The sequence below is a fragment of the Salmo salar genome, chromosome ssa10, assembly GCF_905237065.1.
Source record: "Salmo salar chromosome ssa10, Ssal_v3.1, whole genome shotgun sequence".
In the NCBI taxonomy this organism is placed as follows: Eukaryota; Metazoa; Chordata; class Actinopteri; order Salmoniformes; family Salmonidae; genus Salmo; species Salmo salar.
Genome location: NC_059451.1, coordinates 92005563 through 92018308, shown reverse-complemented (window position 1 = coordinate 92018308; position 12746 = coordinate 92005563). Strand labels below are relative to the sequence as shown.

The window sequence follows — 12746 nt, the reverse complement described above, 5'->3', positions numbered from 1 at the left end:
ATGCTGTTGCCAGCTGTTGTCTTTACGGATCAGACCAAAAGAAAACACCGGGACAAGGTCATCAGCACAGGCAGGCTTTTCTTCTCCTCACAAATGCGCATCAGACATGGAAATCGACACATTTCCAAATGAACTAGGAAACAGAATTCACTCTGTTTGAAGAATATATTAATTGTCCTGTCCTCTCATTCTGATAGGAACCCCCTTTGACTGTTTGTTGTAAAAATATTGAATATCTCTACTGTAGTTCTACAGTTGCTGTTTTTGTTTTGTCTCCTATAGCATGTCCATGTTTGTGACGGCTATCACATGTCCAGCTGTCGAGTCACATAACTGGACTACACCCTCAGGCTAAAATGAACTGGCCTTTGAGAGATACTTCACATTCCATAGTGGTTCATATTGCACTCCAGTGATACTGTATCTAGGCTATGTAGTGCCGAATAGGTTGATGTGGACACCCTATCGTAACAAAAAAGTAGGCACTGACCAGTGTGCACTAGTAAGATAAAGCCTCCCTCTCCAAAGAAAGGCACACAGTGTAACAAAGGTTGGCTTGTTAATCATCTTCATAGAATAGATTCAGTTTCAATTTCTGTAATAATGAACACACCTAACACATTGGCAGGCATTATGTCACGGCTATGCTGCCAGCAGAGTGAGGGTGGGAGGTTTGAGTTTCACACAGTAACACCTGCAGCCTCTGGCCTGAAGATGCCCTGCAAGACCCACAGCAAAAACCACTGACTGGCATCACATCACAACCCCAACAACAGTCCTGCTGCACAGCTCTCAACCACTAAGGGAGGCATAATCACGCCAACACACTCTCAAATGAGATCTGATGTTGTTTTTTATGTTTGTTCTTTCCCTTCATTAACAAAACCAACTTTACCACATGCCACAGAGTTCACAGGAAGTTCCCGTGCTGGTAGAGGATGTGAGTGCACTGCCTGCCACATTCGCTCACTCCTATCTGTAGAGAGAGGCCCCATTCCCCGTCACACGCTCTCTGTGCTGGAGAGACTGAGCCGTCAGCTCCACTAGAAAAACCACTGCCTTACTATGGACGCTCATGCACAGTCTAACAGGCCTTTAAATGTGAACACACCCAGGTAAATAGCTGTACTTAAATATATATATATATATATATATATATACACACACACACACACACACACACACACACACACATTACAGTATACTAATAAAAAAATAGTTCAACACCAACAACTCTTTAGGCAGGAAGACCTAGGATAAACACACCCAAGCCTTTAGCTACCTACTACGAATATGAATACGAATACAAAGAAGAGGTGGAAGAAGAAGCAGCTCTGCTCTGCTATCCCCTTATTATTAAAAAAATACTGGGGAGAGGCTGTCTCATGTCAGCAGCACACACCCACTTTAGCCCTCTGTACTTAGAGAGAGAGCGAGAGATAAAATAGCCCATAATGCAGAGAGAGGCAGGAGAATGACAGCAGTGTCCATTTCACAAGGTAACCAAAACCCCAGGAGACACATCAATGATTAACTGAGGCAACGCTCTGCACTCTTAATGAATACAGGGCTGCCTCTGTAGTAGTGGGTTGTACTTACTCTCTTTCCTGCACAGCTCTGTACCAAAATGGTCTTCAGATTAAGAAAAGGTTCCTTTTAGGGTGACTCAGAGAGAAATGCCCTTCAGGGAATGGGTAATAGAACAGCCAGTAGATTATCCATGTAGAGCAGTTAGAGTAGCAGTAGTTAAAGGGCTCCTGCTGCCTGCTCTGTGTCTGTCTGCTCTCTCTCTAACAGTCTGACATGCTGTCATAGTACAGCCTGCCTCTCTGGCCACTCTCCACTATAGTCCCTCCCCTCCCACACTGCTGCCAGAGAGGGAGGGAGCAGGGGCTCTGATATACTGCTTCTACAGAAGTAGGAGAAGAAAGAGAGGACAGGATACACCCACAGAATGGTCTTCTCTTAGAACCAGAAATCAAACTATCTGATGTATGAACCAGGCTTAACTAGAATTACCACTCTAAACAATGGAACCATTAAGAAGTGGGTTGAAGAAGAAAAACCTACACCTGTTTAATTCAATCAAAAAGTCCCTTTGTATTTGACTTTCTTCATATACGTATCTATGTAACTGCTCCTGAGTGGCGCAGCGGTCTAAGGCACTGCATCTCAGTACTTAATGTGTCACTACAGACACCCTGGTTCGATTCCAGGCTGCATCACAAATGGGCGTGATTGGGAATCCCATAGGGCGGTGCACGATTGGCCCAGCGTCGTCTGGGTTTTGCCGGTGTAGACCGTCATTGTAAATAAGAATTTGTTCTTAACTGACTTCCCTAGTTAAATAAAAAAATATATAAAAACTCATTTGACTAAGCTATATAGTGTGAAGTCCCCTGACAGTTAAACATTTCACACAAAAGTAGGCCTATTATTAAGTCCGTGAATGATATTGGTGGGTTAAGGTTACATCCATAAAAAAAATACTGTTGATCATATCTCAAAAATTCTGTGGGAAATCTAGGCTTCTCTTGCCCAACTTGTTTAGAGTATCAGAGTATTAATTGGAAGAAGTGAACTGGTTAAGAGGAACCACTTGAGTGTATTCTATATATGAATCATAGGAAGCAGTGTATGAGGCTAGCCCTGACAGGATGGTGTCACGAAGTCCTACTAAAATAATACACAACCCACTGCCAAGGACAAGCTTTCAGGCCATGACACTGAGTTCCACAGAACTGGTGACGCTAACAAGTCTCGGTGGGAATTTAATTTAGAACTAAGAGACCATTTAATCCGCTGAAAAGGGGCCACTGTCTTCTAGTGCAACCACATACTGGCCATGTTAAATAGACACAGCCTGGAGTTAGCGCTCAGTTGAATAGCATTAGTGAATGCTGTTATTCCTGCGTGAGTGCCTCAGAGAATGCTGAAATGGAATTGAAAATTGACAAATCATATCACTCAGCCATCACATGCTTTCTTCCTTTATCAACCAAAACAACCACGAGCGCCTAGTGGAAAACAGGTGCATTTAATGCAAACGGAATGGAAGCAGTCCAATTTCACACTTAGTGTACTTTTCTTTCTTTTTTTGGATAGTCTCTGATGTGTAAAATAACTTTTGAAACTATAAAAAGCCATCCATGTGAACACAGTGAAGTGTAAGACAGCAGGCTGTTGAGAGGGGGACTCCTTTTTCTAAACTAGTGGGTGCTAATGTACTTTGGGCTGCAGTGCTAAGGAGGCAGACAGAATGCTAGGTTTAGAGGTGTCAGGAATGGGAATGGCAGTTCTGGGCATCTCGGTGAGAAGGTATGGGGTTGAGATTCCATGATGGTCACATGACAACTACTAGGACTACTATGGCAAGGCTAGCCTACAGCCGTCTTATTTACAGACACTGGACACCGGCTGGTTGTTACACGTTCAGTCTGTCAGTCCTGTACTATAAAAGACTGTCTACACTGCAGCACATTCTGAAGCCAGACAGTGTACCTCTATAGTTGAGTTAGACCACCTGTCCTTGCCTATACCAGACGTCTCAGAAGGAACCCCTCACCGAGGCCGGCAGACGTCTAAACATGGATCAAACTAGTTAAACAAATGGAGACAGAGGTGATCATGAGGGCTCTTTCTGTTGTCTGGGATCCCATTAATAGATTTGACCAGATCTCGCTGGACTCCATCTGGAGTCGTTCCAGTCTACATATGCTACTGTATGGAGGGAATGCAGATAGGCTAACCAAAAGACTAATTTCACATAACGGTACCTGTGAAATAGAAGGCATAAGATATATTCATATTTTCTGTGCATCTCACACCAAGAGGAAATGCTGACAGGTCACTTTGTACAAATGAATTACAAACAGTGTACAAATTACAGCACAATGATAAAAGTCTGTGTTACACATATTAGCCTAATGAGAAAACACCAGATAACAGGTCTCTATTTCACTAGTGCGGCTGACAGGACCAATAAGACAAGAGATATAGGCTAGCTGCTCAATGTTACCTCTGTGCTCAGGGATTATTTGATGATATTAAAGACCACATTATCCTCAGGATAATGTTTAGGTTTCATCTCCAAGCAAACAATATAAACATCTGCACTCTTTGCTCCTCCAATGTTACAAAACACTGATATTTCTATCTGGAGAAACATTTGTGATTGATGTGGCGTGAACCTGTTACAGACAGCTGTGTAGAAACCTCTCTCTCTGTCCCTCCATCTCACCTTGCCTTCAGCAGACACACAGCATCATCATGGTGTGGAATTTAGAAGGTCGTGGTCTGGTGTGCACTGCATGTGTAATGATTATACCATTTTCAACAATTAGCAGCAACGAATTTTATGGAATGCTTCTTTAAAATGAATGTGGATCCAGAACTCCACACTGCTCTTTCCCACCTGGACAAAAGGAACACCTGTGTGAGAATGCTATTCATTGACTACAGCTCAGTGTTCAACACCATAGTGCCCTCAAAGCTCATCAATAAGCTAAGGACCTTGGGACTAAACACCTCCCTCTGCAACTGGGTCCTGGACTTCCTGACTGGATCCCGGACTTCCTGACGGGCCGCCCCCAGGTGGTAAGGGTAGGTAACAACACATCTGCCAGGCTGATCCTCAACACTGGAGCCCCTCAGGGTGCGTGCTCAGTCCCCTCCTGTACTCCCTGTTCACTCATGACTGGACGGCCAGGCACAACTCCAACACCATCATAAAGTTTGCAGATGACACAGCAGTGGTAGGCCTGATCACCGACAACAACCAGACAGCCTATAGGGAGGAGGTCAGAGACCTGGCCGTGTGGTGCCAGGACAACAACCTCTCCCTCAACGTGATCAAGACAAAGGAGATGATTGTGGACTACAGGTAAAAGAGGACCGAGCACACCTCCATTCTCATCGACGGGGCTGTAGTGGAGCAAGTTGAGAGATTCAAGTTCCTTGGTGTCCACATCACCAACAAACTAACATGGTCTAAGTACACCAAGACAGTCGTGAAGAGGGCACGACAAAACCTATTCCCCCTCAGGAGACTGAAAAGATTTGGCATGAGTCCTCAGATCCTCAAAAGGTTCTACAGCTGCACCATCGAGAGCATCCTGACTGGTGGCATCACTGCCTGGCCTCCGACCGCAAGGCACTACAGAGAGTAGTGCGTACGGTCCAGTACATCACTGGGGCCAAGCTTCCTGCCATCTAGGACCTCTATACCAGACAGTGTCAGAGGAAGGCCCTAAAAACTGTCCGACTCCAGCCACCCAAGTCATAGTGTAACGGTTGTCGTCGGGGATAGAGGACCAAAACGCAGCAGGAATGTGGATGCTCATCTTGTTATTTATTTTAAATAAAAATAACACCAAAATAACAAAATGAAGAACGCACGAACAACAAAACAGTCTTGTCACGCTCACACAGGCAAAACAAGAAACAATCTCCCACAACACTACACCAAACAATTACCCATATATAGGACTCTCAATCAGAGGCAACGAGAAAGCACCTGCCTCCAATTGAGAGTCCAACCCCCCATTAACCTACACATAGAAATACCACAAACCAGAAAAGAACATAGAAATACAAAACATAGAACATAAACCAAAACCCGGAAATAATAAATCTAACACCCTACTACATAAACCATCACCTCGAAACACATAAACAAAATACCCTCTGCCACGTCCTGACCAAACTACAATAACAAATAACCCTTATACTGGTCAGGACGTGACACAGACTGTTCTCTCTGCTAACACAAGGAAAGCGGTATCGGAGTGCCAAGTCTAGGTCCATAAGGCTTCTAAACAGCTTCTACCCTCAAGCCATAAGACTCCTGAACATCTAATCAAATAGCTACCCATACTAGTTGCATTGCTCCCCCCCATTTTTACACCGCTGCTACTCTCTGTTATTATCTATGCACAGTCACTTTAATAACTCTACCTACATGTACATATTACCTCAATTACCTCGACTAACCGGTGCCCATGTACATTGACTCTGTACCGGTACCCCCTGTATATAGTCTCGCTATTGTTATTTTACTGCTGCTCTTTAATTGCTTGTTCCTTTTATTTCTTATTCCTATTCGTATTTGTTAAACTGCATTGTTGGTTAGGGGCTTGTAAGTAAGCATTTCACTGTAAGTTCTACACCTGTTGTATTTGGCGCATGTGATTAATCAAATTTGATTTGAGAAGAGAGCCACCCTAACTCAGTGATTCTAACCTCTGTAGACAACGACAAATACTCCAGCCTCAATAACATGGCACCACTTTACCTCCCCTCAGTATCATTTCAGAAAAGAAAACCATACAGAAATACATAACGTTATTAAATGATATATCTGTCATGATACAGATACTATGAACCCAAGGTCTCTACTCACACACTTTCTGTTCTCAGGTTAAAACTTTATGACAAAACTGTCCTTTAGATCACATCTGAACTTGTCACCGGCACATTGAAATGAGTGATGGTTTGCCTTTATTCGCTCTATACCAACAAACAAAGTGTTGAATACTTTAGACTGAATTAGCGCATGTTAAAAACAGAACATGATTTTAACACAAGTGTATTTGAAAATTAGAACTGAACCTAAGCCATTCTTCTCACAGGTCAGCGTTATTACTGTGAACAGAGATATTTTTGTTCTCTGGAAAAGTACAGACAGGAGTGGCACTGTATCACAATAGTGGGGATGAATGAGTCATCTTAACCTGAGAGCTGTAGCCAGTCACATTAGAGTGGCATAAACAGCCATGTACTTCTCAGATGGCTGATGATGTCACAGGGCTAGGTGAAGGGTAATGTATGGCCTGTTTCTGCTATGGATGATGAAATGTAACCTTGAGCTATTTTGGAATTTCACTCTGATGAGCTGTACAGTATCAACCTAATAACATCAGTATGGTGGCATGGCATAGCCTGTCACAAGCCATTGAAGACAAATCCTCCATCTACCCAACACCATGATTATAATCTAGCATTATAAAACAGTAATTCCCTGACCAGAAGCCTTATTCCACCACCAAAAACGCCACTGTATCTCCTAAGGACAGGTGTAGTGTGGACCACGATGCATGCCCTCTAGCAGGTTGGCAATCCCACCGCTCCATCCCAGGATGTGCTGTGAGAGAAGCTTTATGATCATCTGTGTGACTCACTACATGACATGTCCTTTCATTTGAATGCTGATTCCATGCATGCTACTCTGTCTCAAGATACATTATGTCACTCCCATTACTCATCAGTCTAACAACATCCCTCTCTGTCTCCAGCCCTGTCTGTCATCTGGTCACTGTATCAGCTGTGTGCATCATCCATCTCTCTCAAGCATTCTTTCCCGCTCTCTGTTTTATCGTATATAGAGCATCTACATTTGTGACTTAATCGCTGCTGTGAAATATTGAATAGTTACGAATAACAAACAGTTAATCGAGTTGGTAGTGAAACACTTTCCGCATTTCTCTTCGTCAGTATTGAGAATCTATGTTCTGCTTCACTAGAACAAGCACCTGTTCAATATTCAGATGGGGTATTGGGGAGAGAAAAACTCCTGTGCTCCTCAGGTGGCCCTCCATGTCCATATCAAAGACAGCAGTGGCTCCCTTTCATATCTCCGCAACTATAATCCCTCTAATGGTATGCAACAAAATCGCATGTCCTCCTCACTCCAATACAGAGAAATTAATTAAGCAAATCGCTCTGCTCTCTCCTGGCCAGTGATCTGATACTGTACCACAGTAGTTATTATTAGGGCCAGGGGTGTTACCTGATCATATGACTTGACTAAGGACAAAAATAAATTGGTCTGAAATGCTATTTTGAAAAAAAAAAAAAAAACATTTAAAAGGAGTGTTGACTCTAACTCAGCAGAAAGGTTTTCTCATTTGAAATACTTAAAACCAGTACAAACCTTTCCCTGGCGGTAGGTTATGTGGGACTGCTGAGGTGCTCTACTCTGAGGTGGGTGGGGGCCAGTGAGGAGCTTCTGGGGAGCAGGGGAGGTCAGCACTTATAAGAAGGTCTGGTGAATCCAGGAACCCAGCTGCTTCATAGAAAACGGAAGTCTCTAATACAAGGCAGGCCTCTGGGGGGCTGAAATAAAGCACTAATTAACTCTGACTAATGAAAATAAATGACTAACAGCTTCTATTCAGCACAACAGACTGATGTGTAGTCTGAAGCAAAAAGAATGTGAAATAGTCCTATAAAGGCTTTGTAAAGAATGAAGTACAGCATATTGATTCTGCTTCTGGAGTTCAGCTTGTAAAATAGTCATTCGATTCTGCCTTGAAATAATGGGCCTGAGAAGCCAATTCAACTACTGTTTAAAAGTCAGACATATTAACTTTATAAATGTTATACTAGTGACCACATACAATACCATATACATGAATATGCTTTATAACATTTTTACAATAAAGACATAACCTCAACATAAAAGGGCTGCTCTCTATAATATCCAACCCACAACCTTGAGTTGTAGGCTATAGTAGTAAGATACTATACCATCGGAAGTCAACTGTCTGTGCAACCCCTGTGACACCAGGCTTTCTCCGTGACTAAGGTATGAGTATGTGTAAACTGTCGTATAGAGTAATCCACCACATCTCAGAGACAGACAGGTCTTCCCTTGCTACTCTCTTAATTGGAAAGCATTTCCATAACAAGACTATTTATGGTTTCACACAAAAAACACCTGCTGTCATGTTGCTATATTCAGCTAACAAGTGCAATGAGCAAAGCCCTTCATTTACAGAATCACCTCCTTGGAAGAGATCATACTGGTGGTGTAAGATCAGCATTTTTTAAACCCACAGATCAATAGTGTCACCTCTGCAAAGGGGTGGAGATTTTTGAGTAAAGAGATTCAAGGCTCTGTCCGGGTGAGACCACTCCCAGGGGACGATCATTTGGCTAAAATAACACATTAATGAGCTCTTCATTGGCCCACTCTCTGTTAACGTCACTTTGTCCATCAGGCAATAAAAATGAAGGTCAAAATGACAAAAGGAAAGCTTGAATTTAATTTCAGCTCTCTACAGTATGTCACGCATGCAGAGTACAGCCTGCTCCCTGAAGCGCATTGCTGTATGCAGGCTGGATGCTATGTATGGTACGGCTCAAGGAGCCAATTACCTTCACTGTAAACATGACCTCTCCCATGAAGAAATCATAGGATGACCCCCCAACAACCCACATGATGTTACCTGACCAATCAAAGCAGGGGATTGTTCTCTACAGGAGATCCTCTCTGCACAAAGGATCCCCCAATATTCACACCTTTTTGTGTTTGGTTTTAGGGTTTATAGAAATGGATGATCGGAAAATCTGAGAAAATAATTTCCAAATTGTTAAAACAGTACCAATATAGTGGCCTGAATGTCAAGCAACATAGTAAGAGAATAAGTGATCATATTAAATGGCTTCATTGCATAGAGGGGTTAGTGGGTACAGATGGGTGGAGGTATTCTCCTCTGACAGTAGAAGAGGAAAATCCTTTGGATGAATTAGTTATGAACACGTCCACATGTGAAGCAGACGAGACATGAAATATTAACATTGCATCAGACCAAGTACCAGCATTTAGCCCAGGTAACCAGTAAGAATTCACCAGCTAAATGCAATTTGAACCAGAAATACAAACGCTGCACCAGAAATCCAAACGCTGAGGATATTTTTGATAAAGTGGTGACGTAAGCACGGTGCATAAAACCCGTACGTCATCAATCTACCTCCACTTTTAAAACAATCATTGACCTAAATGAAAAGAATCTGCATTCATGCAGATTACTCCTACTGTATCACACATTGTCCATGCACACGCCCACATTTTCAGAAATGAAAAAAATTATATACTGAATATAGACAGAAAAGAATTATTCCACTCAAAACTAACAACCTAAAATACATTGTTATAGAAAAATGAAGATTTCTTAAGTACAACAAAAAAATATATAACAGTAACCTTATATCTCTGTTCTTTTAGGAAAAAATGCTTACTCCTAAATAATGGAGAAGAAAGCTTACAGTTATTCTCCATAAAATCTGCCTGGGAAACAGGAATCATCTTTCCAATGTAGCTCTCCACTAGACATGCTGAATTAGCTCTGAGCCAGCACAGGAATCCATCCCATCTTAACCATGATAACCAACACCTTCCTACATGCACAGAGAGGGAGGCAGAGAGAGAGGGAGTGGGGTGCGACAGCAGAAGCCACAGGGAGCAGAATTCAATCTATTGCCATGGCAGCCAGCACTACAGCGACAAAAAGCTTTCACCGCACAGACCGATTCATTCAGCAGTTGACTGGACACCAAGCCAGGTTTCTGTCCTTCCTCTCTCCTTCTTTCTCTGTCTCTCTCTCCCTTCCTCGCTCTTTACAATCTATTCCTTTGTGGTGAGCCAGACGAGTTACCTTGAGCAATAGAGGACAAGGTCTTGCGGTGGTCTGTACCAGTAGCTCCCAGTCAGGCGGTGACAGAGTAACAGAAGCTCTGCAGGGATCCCCAGAGATGCCCAGGGCTGCAGCTGAACCAAACCAGCGCTCGGCTCGCAGACTGAGCCACTACCACCACTACCAGCAGCCTCAGCAGCAGCAGTCAGCGAATAGGAAGGGGAGGGGGAAATCAAAAGCAGGAGAGGGGGTTGCTCTATCAGTGGCAGGCACATTACATCATAGGCTTCTCCTGTGGAAGGCTAGGAGAGGAAAGGAGGGGAGAGGGCTGGGCAGAGGAGCAGCTCCCTGTAACAGCAGCACTCTGTCACTGGTGGGCTCTTCCCCCTGCACTCACCACCATGAATGCACTGTTAATAGACGGAGGTCATTAATGGCAGATGCTGTAATACTGTAATTAACGCCCAGTATGGTTAATTGTTACTGAAGGTTACTGTTATTGTTAATGTTACTAGTATTATGTATCTAAGTGTTATTCTAACGGGTGTCATTTGTGTGTGTTTGAATGTGTGCATCTGTGTGTACATGCATAGGTGGTAGCATAGCAGGTTGATATTCAGCTCCTAACAAAAGGTCATTATAGATTCCTTACAGCAATGTTATTGAGAGTGAAAAGGTGGACTTGTTGCTGGTAGACATCTGCTCAAGCTGATTACATTCAAACCAAACTGTCACAATAAATTCCTCTTTAGATAAATGTAGGGCCCTATAAAATCTGCAATGCAGAAAACACAGATGAAATCAACGAATCCAGACATTAAAACGGAATTAAACAATATTTAAAAATATATTGAACTTAGTAGGAAATCAACTAAATGTATTGAATATTAATACATTTGCCCCAGTTCATCATAAGACATGAAGAATGCACAATGATTTGTATTTCCTGCAACTTTCTGGAGGCAAACAGAATTCCCTGCCTGTGTATGTGCATAGCAACGTGCATTCCCCGCTCACCTGAGGATCTGTATTTTTCAGCCATCTATTTCCTGTGTTTGAGGGATGTAAAATCTGCCTGTCATTTTTTTCCCGTAAATGTTCCCACTGCAGAAATGTATATAATGACCTGTCAAACACACCTTGGTAATGTCTGAAATGGGCTCAATGGAATACATTGTCTTTCCGTTGTATCTATAAGAATGCTTCATCTGGGAGTTAACGCACCGTCTCAACACTTACACAAGTAATAATTTAATACAGTTGAAATGTTTACAAATTAGATGCGCTGAAATGAAAGCTACTTCTGAAAATGGACACACAGATTATAGTGATATTATGTCTGATCTCGCAAACAATGTAAAGTATGTTTAGATAAGGGCATCCCTAGTGGCGTAGCGGTCTAAGGCAATGCATCATAGTGCTACAGGCATCACTACAGATCCCGGTTAGATCCCGGGCTGTGTCACAGCCGGCCGCGACCCGGGAGACCCATGAGGCGGCGCACAATTGGCCCAGTGTCGTCCGAGTTAGGGGAGGTTTTGGCCAGCCGGGATGTCCTTGTCCCATCATGCTCTAGCGACTCCTCTAGCTGACTTCGGTCACCAGTTGTACAGTGTTTCCTCTGACACATTGGTGCGGCTGGCTTCCGGGTTAAGTGAGCAGTGTGTCAAAAAGCAGTGCGCCTTGGCAGGGTCGTCGGAGGACGCATGGCTCTCGACCTTCGCCTCTCCCGAGTCCTTACGAGAGTTGCAGCGATGGGACAAAACTGTAACTACCAATTGGATATCACAAAATTTGGGAGATAAAAAGTACAAAAATCTATATGTTTAGATAGGTGTAATCTAGAGCCAAGCATGTTGATTTTTAATCTGAGGGTGTCCTCAGATTAAAAATTAATGAGCCAGTCTAGACAGCGCAGGAGAATGCAGGTAGAGTGGACAGAGCAGGTAGGGTAGACAGAGCAGGTAGGGTAGACAGAGCAGGTAGGGTAGACAGAGCAGGAGAATGCAGGTAGGGTAGACAGAGCAGGTAGGGTAGACAGAGCAGGTAGGGTAGACAGAGCAGGTAGGGTTGACAGAGCAGGTAGTGTTGACAGAGCAGGTAGGGTAGACAGAGCAGGTAGGGTAGACAGAGCAGGGGAATGCAGGTAGGTTAGACAGAGCAGGTAGGGTAGACAGAGCAGGGGAATGCAGGTAGGGTAGACAGAGCAGGTAGGGTAGACAGAGCAGGTAGTGTTGACAGAGCAGGTAGTGTTGACAGAGCAGGTAGTGTTGACAGAGCAGGTAGGGTCGACAGAGCAGGTAGGGTCGACAGAGCAGGTAGGGTTGACAG

The 12746-nt window shown here is 43.4% G+C and overlaps 1 protein-coding gene across 2 annotated transcripts in view; it reads right to left on the bottom strand.

Annotated features, from left to right (window-relative positions):
- Nucleotides 1-10586, bottom strand: part of LOC106561177 (semaphorin-4B) — a 99181-nt gene extending 88595 nt beyond the window's left edge. The window contains exon 1 of one of the 2 annotated variants that reach the window (XM_014124850.2): nt 10437-10586. The gene's annotated coding sequence lies outside the window, so the exon portion shown is untranslated. Of the gene's footprint in view, nt 1-1599; nt 1846-10436 lie in introns of those variants that run through there. The other variant, XM_014124849.2, reaches the window with a different exon arrangement.
- Between the last annotated feature and the right edge of the window lie 2160 nt (nt 10587-12746).